Source organism: Cupressus sempervirens, chromosome 8, assembly GCF_028749045.1.
Source record: "Cupressus sempervirens isolate cs-2001-9-10 chromosome 8, ASM2874904v1, whole genome shotgun sequence".
Classification (NCBI taxonomy): Eukaryota; Viridiplantae; Streptophyta; class Pinopsida; order Cupressales; family Cupressaceae; genus Cupressus; species Cupressus sempervirens.
In genome coordinates this window covers 275,954,606-275,965,432 of record NC_143125.1, presented here as the reverse complement: position 1 = coordinate 275,965,432, position 10,827 = coordinate 275,954,606, and positions in this window count along the sequence as shown.

Below are 10,827 nucleotides of genomic sequence, written 5' to 3'. Positions count from 1 at the left end.
TCAGCTCCATCAAAAAGCCAGTACAATATCTTGGAACACCTTGGGAACATGCCAGCCCAAATCTCCATTTTAGACCTTCTTCACACTAGTCCTGTGTACAAAGACATCCTTGATAGTGCTCTCATAGAATCTCGTGTCCCTTCGGATATCAATGTGACTAATTTTCATAATCTTGTTGGACACCTTTCATCCTCATGTGCCTTATCATTCAAGCCCACTGACATACCTGTGGTCGAGCCAGATCACACCCTTCCACTTTGCATAGCCATTATGGTATCCAATTTTTCCATAAAAAGAGTAATGATAGATAATGGATCAACCTTGAATATTTGCACCCTAAAATTCATAAAACAAGCTTGGTATACTGAGGTAGATATCATCAATGAGGTTATCACCATTAAAGCTTATGATAATCTAGAGAGAACCACAGAGGGAATAGTTTTGCTACCCATCAAGGTTGGGCTGGTCATCTAGGAAACAATTTTCCATGTTGTTGATCTAAACCTACCATTTAACATCCTCCTTGGATGCCCATGGATCCATGCCATGAAGGCCGTTCCATCCACATATCATCAGTGCCTCAAATTTCTGCATTAGGGCACTGAAGTGACCATCCATGCCAATCCAAAACCCTTTGCTTATTGCAATGTAGTTGAAGCCTCATATACAAACCATTTCCTTGGCATCAAAATTGACCAATCCATCGCCAGTTCATCCAACACCTATAATGACCCAGAAACCATCCTCGCCTCCACCCTATCTACCCTAAAGATCAACAACAAAGGTTGTGGAGAGTATAGCCTATCTGATGCATTTGCAATTGGTGCATTGCCACTTGATCCACACACCCATGGATGGCCCACATATCATAGAGCCAAGGAGACTCCACCTCCTCGATACACACAGATTGGCCCAACAACCTTTGTATCCCTAAGAATCCCTCTTCATGAGGAACTCACTCTGGATATCAACAATTGGTTACATAAGGATGCACCTCCAAGAAATCAAGCACACCTTGATCACTTCAGCTAGAAGTATCCCCAAGAACATAAGCTCATCACTAAAAAATGGAACTATCAAGGTGGTGGTCTAGGACCAGAGGAAAGAGGCATGCAATGTCCCATCGAAGCACACAAACAGGAAAGGAAGTTAGGTCTAGGCTTTGGCATACCCACAACTAGGGGCACCAATACAGATGGTCATACTTTTTTGAACATCTATCATGACCTTGTAGAAATCAAAGACATTCTGGAGGAAGTTGAAAAGAGATCCTATGACGATATCCCAGACCAAATCTCCCTAGGAGACTTTGTTCTCCAAGAACTATCCATCCATTTCATCGACCTACCACTCGCTCACCCTGAACTCATAGATTGGGACCAACCAAGTGTCATACACATTGATGAGTTCACATCAGAGGAAGCACTTCTAAGATTCATGGGAGCCAAAACTCCTCACAAGAAAACAAAGCCATATTCTGCCTATATCTATAAGCTAGATCCCAAGGGGTATTTTGGAGAAAATCCTTAACCTAGTTCCGATACACCCAAAACTGGAACTAAGGCAAATTTGAGACTAGCTAAGGCAGTGAAGAGAGCCCCTCAGCAAGAAAATCTAGAGTTGCAAGTAGAACATGAGGATTTAGCATTGCCTCCTCAAGATAATTGACCAGAGGTGTCTTCTATTCTAATTGAGGATACTAGAGAAGTCAACATCAGTTCTTTAGAGATCCCTAGACTTGTTTACATTGCTGCATCCCTATCGCAAGACCAAGCTAACCTCCTCTTTGAGGTCTTAAGAGAGAACATTGGCCGATTTGCATGGTCATATCAGGGCATGCCAAGACTTGATCCAAAGCTTGTAGTTCATCATCTTGCAGTCGATCCAAAGATCAGGCCCATTAGAAAAAAGCTTAGAAAAATGCACCCCAAGGTGGCATTACTAGTCAAAGCTGAATTAGAAAGAATGTTAGCTGCTAAGGTTATTTGACCTATTGAATACTCAGAGTGGATCTTCAACATGGTCCCTGTCACTAATCCTTCTAGCAATATTAGAATCTGCATTGATTTTAGAGATCTTAACAAAGCTTGTCCAAAAGATGATTTTTCCTTACCCAACATAGATATGATTGTAGACCTTATAGCTGGACATGAAATTCTATCCCTCATGGATGAATTTTCTAGGTATAATCAAATCAATATTGTAGAATAGGATCAACATAAGACAACATTCACTACCCCTTGGGGAACCTTTTACTACAACATGATACCTTTTGGCCTAAAGAATGTTGGGGCTACCTATCAAAGAGCTATGAAAGCCATTTTCCATGATCTTATCCATAGCATTTTGGAGGATTATGTGGATGATATCTTGGTTAAATCTCAGACCTTCATGGATCATCTTGCTGACCTAGAGAAATTCTTTGATAGGTTAGCCAAATATCATCTCATGTTGAATCCTTAGAAATGTGTCTTTGGGGTCACATCTGGCAAGCTTCTAGGTTTTATAGTTCCTAAATGAGGTATAGAGATCGACCCCAAGAAGGTCAAGGCTATCTTCGACATGCCTCCTCCCCAAACATTGTGACAACTTCCTACTCTTTAGGGAGAGCTTCAATCCATTTGGTGCTTCATCTCCTAGCTTGTAGATAAGTGTACACCATTTGCACATCTACTAAAGAAAGATGAGAACTTCAAGTGGGATTCTTTATGTCAACGCAACTTTGATCAGCTCAAGTAGTATCTCACCAATCCCCCTATCTTGGTTCCACCAGTTCTTGGTTGTCCCTTCATCTTGTACATATCAACAACACCTATTGCTCTAGGGGCACTTCTAGCATAGCACGATGACTATGATAGAGAAAGAGCCGTCTACTATATCAGTAGAACCCTATTTGGTTATGAACTCAATTACACTCCTATGGAAAAAGCTTGTTTGGCAGTTTTATTCTCAACCAAAAAGCTTCGTCACTACATGCTAAGTCATACCATCCAACTAGTCTCCAAGATAGACCCTCTCAAGTATATGCTCTCTATAATAGCACTTACAATCCATTTGGCCAAATGGGTTATGCTCCTTAGCGAATTTGACATCCAGTATGTGGATAGAAATGCAATCAAAGGCCAAGCTATAACAGATCACCTAGCTGATGCACCCCTAGTAGATGCATATCCTTTGATCATAAAATTTCTAGATGAGCATATCTATCTAATTGAAGAACAACCCCCATGGAAACTTTATTTTGATGGCTCATACACATCTCATGGGTCAGAGGCAGGAATATTATTGGTCACACCTCAGGGAGATTTCATTCCAAAAGCTTTTAAGCTACAATTCCCTAGCACCAATAATATAGCTGAATATGAGGCTCTCATAGCAGGATTAAAGATTGCCACAAAATGGAACATTACTGAGTTACAAATCTTTGGTGATTCTCAGCTCATCATCAAGCAAGTCCTAAATGAATATCAAACCAAAGATGAAAAGCTATACCCTACAAAGAGCTAGTTGATCAGCTAACCTAGCATTTTACAAAGCTTCAGTTTACACAAGTGCCTCGAATGCAGAACAAAGCAGCAGATGCTATGGCTACTATAGGCTCACTCTTGGAAATTCCCCAAGCAGCTACACAGTATGAGTTTTTAGTCGAGCAACTCCTCACATCTGCCTATGCGAATGAGGATTCAAATCATGTTTGCATCTTGGTTGGTCCTCAATCCCCTTAGTACCATGAAATCCATGCTTACCTTAAAGATGGTATCATATCCCCTCACTTGACACAAACCCAATGCCAAAACTTGATCTGAAAATCATCCCGCTATGTCATCATAGCCAATACCCTATATTGTCGGGGTTATCACGATACTCTCTCTCTAGGTGTTTAGGCCAAAATGAGGCCGCGATGGCATTAAAAGAAGTAAACTCTAGACTTTGCGATGCCCACACAAGTGGTATTGTCCTAGCATGACAAATTCTTAGAGCAGGCTACTATTGGCCTACCATCGAAGAAGACTCCTGTGACTTTGTCAAAAAAAGTCTCCCATGTCAGCAGCACGCCAATCTTGTGCATGCTCTAGCACAAGATCTACAGCCTATTGCACCACCTTGGCCCTTTGCATGTTGGGGCCTTGATCTAGTTGGAACTATCGCACCTCTCTCATCTGATGGACATAAATGGATAATAATAGCTATAGACTATTTCACTAAATGGGAGGAAGCAGTCCCCCTAGTCTCAGCTACAAGAGTTTAGGTCTCCAAGTTCATCTTGTACCACATTATTTACTGCTTTGGAATCCCATCCACCATCTTCACCGACCACAGGGGTAACTTTGAAAATCTCAACATGGAAGAATTATGCACTTCCCTCTACATCCATCATCACTTTTCTAGCCCATATTTCCCACAAGGTAATGGCCAGGTAGAGGCAACTAACAAAACCCTCAAAATCTTAAAGAAAGTTGTCAATGATTTCAGCTGCGATTGGCACCTACAAATAAATCCATCCCTATGGGCCTATCGAACCTCCTTCTGTACATCCACAGGAACAACTCCATACTCCCTAGTCTATGGTGCCAAAGCGGTACTACCCATAGAGGTTGAACTTCCCTCCTTGCGCATATCTTTGCGAGGGAAAATATTAGATGAAGAATACAGAGTAGCTCGACTCACCTAGCTAGATCTCTTAGATGAGAAGTGAAAACATGCCTATGATCACCTCACAGTCTTTCAATCTCATCTCAAAAGGAACTTCAATAAGAAGGTGCTTCCTCGACACTTTCAGCTAGGCGACATGGTCCTCAAACAAAATATGAAAGTCCAAGCTGATCAAGAAAAGAAAGGCAAGTTTGAACCTACATGGCTTGGTCCTTATGTTGTCACTGCCTCCTTTGGCTCTGGAACCTATCAGCTATCTACACCAGAAGGAGAACTCTTGAATCATCCTACTAACATCATTTATCTCAAGAAGTTCTATGCTTGAAGATCCTTGGTATACCCAACTTTTGAAAAATACAAAAAAATAAAATTGTAAAGAGAAATAAGCATCCAATGGTGAAAACTTGGCAATTCAAGTGCCTTGGATAGGTACCTTGGTGAAAATTTGGTAATTCAAGTGCCTTGTGTACTAAGACTAATCCATTATCTATCACTATCCTATCCCTCATCCATCCACTCACCATCCCATAAAACACCTAATTGTTCCCTTGGTGTTCCAACCAAATATCTAACATCTAATGAAGCTTGTAAATACCTCTTGTACAACTTGTAAATCTTGTACCTCAGCTTGTAAATCTTGTATCAAATCTTGTATCATACCTTGTAAGTCTTGTATCATCCCTTGTATCATAGCTTCTATATCCAAATCTTGTCCAAAACTTGTACCATATTCCAGCTTGTTAATAATCTTGTATCCTAGTTTGTATCCTATCACATGCACAAAAAGAATCCCATTTTCCTTAAGCTTTTCACAAAACCATCAAATTATCCAACTATCCATCCAACACACTCTAAAACATTTCCATCTCACAAAACTCAAACATGAACAACCTTGTACATTTGTAACATATCTTGGCCTATTAGCTTGTACATCCTCTTTAGCTTAGTACCATTGTATCTATCCGGCTTTCATGTTAGTTCATCCTTGATCAACATCTTGCACACATCGCACAACCCTTGGTTAGCTATTCCAATGCATCCTTTAACTAGATCTCCTATTACCAAAGTGTTATCCTTCTTAGTTTAGCTTGCCAGATGCATCACTCATCCAGATCCATCAGCTTAGGTGCTCTCCGATTGATCGTTGTAGGATATAGCTTTTCTCATGTTTGATCTTGGTCTGTTAGTACCTCGTCCTACCCGTCTCATTGGAAAATGGTTCTCTTTTGGATTTTCACTTTCTTTTGATTTGGAATCTTCCCTTTGGGTCTTGAAGTATCTTTTTCAAGCAATCTTTTTTTTCCCTCCTCAAGGTTGCCATGATCTTCCATATCATGGTATACTGTGAATGGGGCAATCTGAGCGTAAGGTTTTGATCAAGTCTTTTGTTTGTTTTTCTTTTCTGCTTGTGGGTTACCTAGTGTCAGTTCCATTCTACTTCCTCTAGGATTCATGTGTGCTACTAGGGCAATCCTTGCGTGTTTGTTTTGAGTCAAGTCTGTCAGTCCTCTAGATAGTTGGTGAAAAGGCCTTGATATTCTTGGTAACCTTGGCAATTAACCAATAGTCCTATAGCAAATCTAGTGCTCAACTACATGGTGGTACTTCTTTTTGAAGTATCCCCCAACTCAAAAAGCTTCAATGGAATCCCTTCATCTCCATTATTCCCTATCTATATCCAGCATCTGTCTCTCCTACCCCAGCTTATGCATCAATATCTCTTTGAATCAATCATCACTCTTAGCTTTAGGGATCCACAATCCTAGTCTTAGGATCCACCAATCAAATCAATCCACCAAGCCTCATCTTTCAAGATCCACAATCCTAGTCCTAGGGATCTCTGAAACCCATCTCTCACCAATCTAGCTCTTTGAAATCTTGTTGCATCAACTTTATCATCCCATCATCCATCTCCCTATCTTGGATTCCTTTTTATAGTACTCGGCTCCTTCATCCTCCCCCCAATCCTGAAAGTCTTAAGCTCATTTACTCTTGTGCCTCTGATTTTCCCCTTTATCATTCTCCCATAGTGAGAGTTTGAGCTAACTAAACCTCTTCTCTTAAGCCACTCTTCATTCTCCCACCCACCAAGATTCTTGTACTTTTCAAGAAGCCATTGAGCCTCACTTTCTCTCCCCGCCGCCTTCTTGAGGGGGCATCTCACAGTCCATTCTCTCCTCTTCTGCTCTAGCCTTGGGCATCTTATTTTCTTATTTTTGATGCCATGCCACTTGCGGCATCACATCAAAGAGGGGAAAAATGTAGACACCTAAAAATCCTTTAGAAAATAAAATATTTTTATTTTCTGAAAAGTCCCTGATGACATCATCATTTATTAATTAAATTTTTATGCCATTAAATACCTTTATCTTAATTAAAAATATTTAATTAAGGAATCCCTCCCAAAAATGTTTAAATCTTATTTAAACATTATTTTTTTATTTATTAATTATTTAATTAATAAATTGACCAAAAATTCCAAAATAAATAAATAATTTATTTTTTGCCCAAAACTTGGCCAATTTCCTTAAGACCACTAACCTCTTCCAAAATCTTCTAATCCTTCTTTAATTTCAATTAAAGGCTAATCCCATCATTTCCTATCCCTAATCCCAACTCAAAATATTTAATTAAGATTAAATATTAATCCTCATGTTTATTAAAAATATTTTAATAAATATCTCCTCAACCCAAACCCTTGAAATAAATAAAACCTTATTTATTTCCTAAAAACCTTTTTTATCCTCATCCTAGGAAGTTATAGACTCTTCTAAAAAGTCTTCATCCTCATCCAAAGCCTAGACTCTTCTAGAAGATGTCAATCCTTATCTTTAATCCTAATCTTAATCCCCTCCTAACCTTGTCACATTCCCTAAACATGGGTTAAGACTTGCTAACCCAAGCCAAAGTTAACAAATATCTCCTCCTTCACCCACCCTCATTTATTTCCATCCACTTTCCTATCCCTAAGCTAATCCTAAACCATCCTAATCTATCCTCTAATCATTTGCACAATCCTAAGCAAGCTTAAAACCTTCCTAATCCAACCCAAGTCAAAATTCCTCACCCTCCAACATAAATGACCCTCAAATATCTCTTACACTCTCTTTCAATGCTCTTACAAAGCACTTATGAAGGGTCTTTATGAAGATATTATCCCTTGAGCCTCCTTTGTTGACTCATCCTTGCCCTTTCCTCCATCCTCTCACCTTGTGACATGTGTCACCTCCTGATTAGCTATAAAGAAACATAATCCATGTGATCTCCTCTCATTCAATCTGAGCCCTCCATAAAGTTTCTCCTTTCCTTCCATCTTAGCCTTCTATCCCTCAAGCCTCTTGCCTATAAATTGGATCCTTCCCCTTTGCAAAAAAAACACAATATAGAAAGTAAAGCCATAATGCCATTTTGAGAAGCCATTTTTACATCAAATCCATTCACCAAAATATATCAAAAATCCTCCATTGAAGCACATTTGAGCATTTGAGCATACATACATAATCAAGCCATCTTAGCTATTAGACACACCTTTACATCAAGTGATCATCCTCATTGAGAGAGCCTATCCATGGCTCATATTCTCATTTGAGGACTTCACTTTGTCTCTCACGAAGTTATGTTAAATTAGTATGCAAATGCTTTTTGATTGTTTTAATTTAGTGTTTCTAACATACTAAAGTAGCATATACACCAATAACTCCATAACTTAGTAGATCACTATCTTAGGTCAAAATAACTTTGTAGTAATGTAAACATAAAACACCACAAACTCATTCACACATTTTGACACAAGGATTTAATGTAGAAACCCAATTTGGGAAAAGAACCAGTAACATGCTACCAATTTTCACTCTTTTGAAGTGAGCCCTGTCAGGAGCCAACCTTGTTAGAGGTTACAATGCACACTATTAAACATGACCTTTATTAAAGGAATTCAATCACCCTATTAGGAGTGAGCCTTGTTAGAGTACTTTATAAAATTCTATTAGAATGCCACCTAGTTAAAATATTTACAACTACCTATTAGGTGAACCTTAATCCAAAGGATTTATCCAGATTGATACAATGGTTAGAAAGTAGTAGTAGGATGTGATCTAATAATAAAACACAACTCACTTTTAGATTATAGATCTTTGGTTCAGTCCTCCATTTTTCTTGGCATTCATACTCTTCATCTTTGATTTCTTGTTCACCCTTCAAGCCTTCAATTCCTTAAGCCTTCTTGCTTAGTATGCCAATTGTAGATTTATCCCTTTGGCCACCATATGAAACACCACCTCTTTTGTACTTAACACTCTCAACAACCTTGTTTTCTTCTAGCCTTGTATCTCCTTATAAAGAGAATTATATCTTTTTCTGCTTAATCACAACCATCCATCTTAGGGTTAGGCCAAATTCATTGAATCCTCTCTCTTTCCATTAGGTTCCCTCTAGAAACTTCTCTTACAATCTTTCTTAGATTTACCTCAAAATAGTTTATCTTGAATTCTATGCCATAAGATCATCATACTTATCTTCCACACACTTCACACAATTCAAGAAATTCATTTTATTGGCTCAGATTCATCAAATCTTTGATTAAACTCTTTTTGCTATCACTTTAAATCCACACTGTTCAATCAATAATAACAATCTTCTGATGCTTGACCAACACTGGGTTGCTTGACATCAACTAAGTTAACCTTGCTCTGTCACCACTATTATTTCCTTAATACTCAACACTTACTAAATTTTGCTGATGCTCAACATCTACTATTTTTTTGACACTTGGCACCTACTAAATTTCTTGACTCTTGACACCTACTAAATTTTCTTGTCTTACACTATTTACTTGACTAGGCTTGGCAGATACTTTTTATGAAAATACTTCTTCTTTGCTTAGCTTAAGTAACCATACACTTTAGCCTTAAGTAGATCAACAATACATAATATCATCAATGTCTTACTTGGTCTTAGTGCTCCTTTTGTGCACCACATAACTCAACCTTTCTGTACATACTCTTATTATCCCTTCTTTTCAAATCCTCTTCATCAATCAATCAAATGATATCATACAGACCAAAAAGAAATTATCTTACCAACAAGTAGTAGGTTTGACATCATTGAAAAAATAATTATTCTTCCATGATAGGTTCCATACTTCAAACAATCTCATTTCAAAAATATAATATTTAATGATATATTAGTTTAGTTGTATAATTATAAATATTTATAAAATATTTAATTGTAAAGATAATTTGTTTATATATTTATAAATATTGAATTATAAATATTTAGTTTATTTATGATAGACATAACCTAATTGGGTTATTGCTATGGCAGTAACCCAAAAGGGTTATGTGAATGCAATATATTTTGCATTCACTCATTATTAACCAAATTAGGTTTTGTCTCATAAAAATATGATAGGGTTATTTCTCATAAAAACCCGATCGGGTTCTTTAATAATTGTAATACATTTTGGCTCAAACAACTCGATCAGATTAAGGCTTTGAATTAGCCTTGGGAGTTGATCCAAAGGCTTGGGAGCTCATTTTCCATTCATTTCAATCCTGTGGACATTTTTTCATCTTTTGAGATGAATTCTCATCTTTTCCTTCATCAGGTTTCTAGATGATAAAGTGGGTATCTCTGAAATCACCATCATAATCTGACATGTATTCTTACCTTTCTAAATATGTAAATATTTTCTTTTTTTGACAACATTAACACTAAAAATTTTAATTACTTTTATCACTATCTTCATAGTCCTCACAAACATATGTCTATCTTTTTTTAATAACTTTTAATATACTTAAACAAATACAAAATAAATTAGATATTGTTCTACACTCTATTCTATACACTTAAAAAAACATTTTTGATTATTTTGATGCAAGTTATGCTTTGCACACAAACAATCACCAAAATTTCAATATGCTATCACTTCAATAATTCATGAAAAAAATACTGATAAAAAATTACACAAATTTTAGATATCACTCTTAACTATCATCCTACTAAAGGTATTTTCAAGATACTAAATATAAATAAGTGTTTTCAGTTGCACATGAAAATAAATATGTTATTTTTCTAATAAAATTAAGAACTATTTTTTGTTTGCGTACAGTTTGACCCAACCTAATCTTATCCAATTTTAAAAAAATCAAGTAGTTTAAAAGTATATTCAGAGTA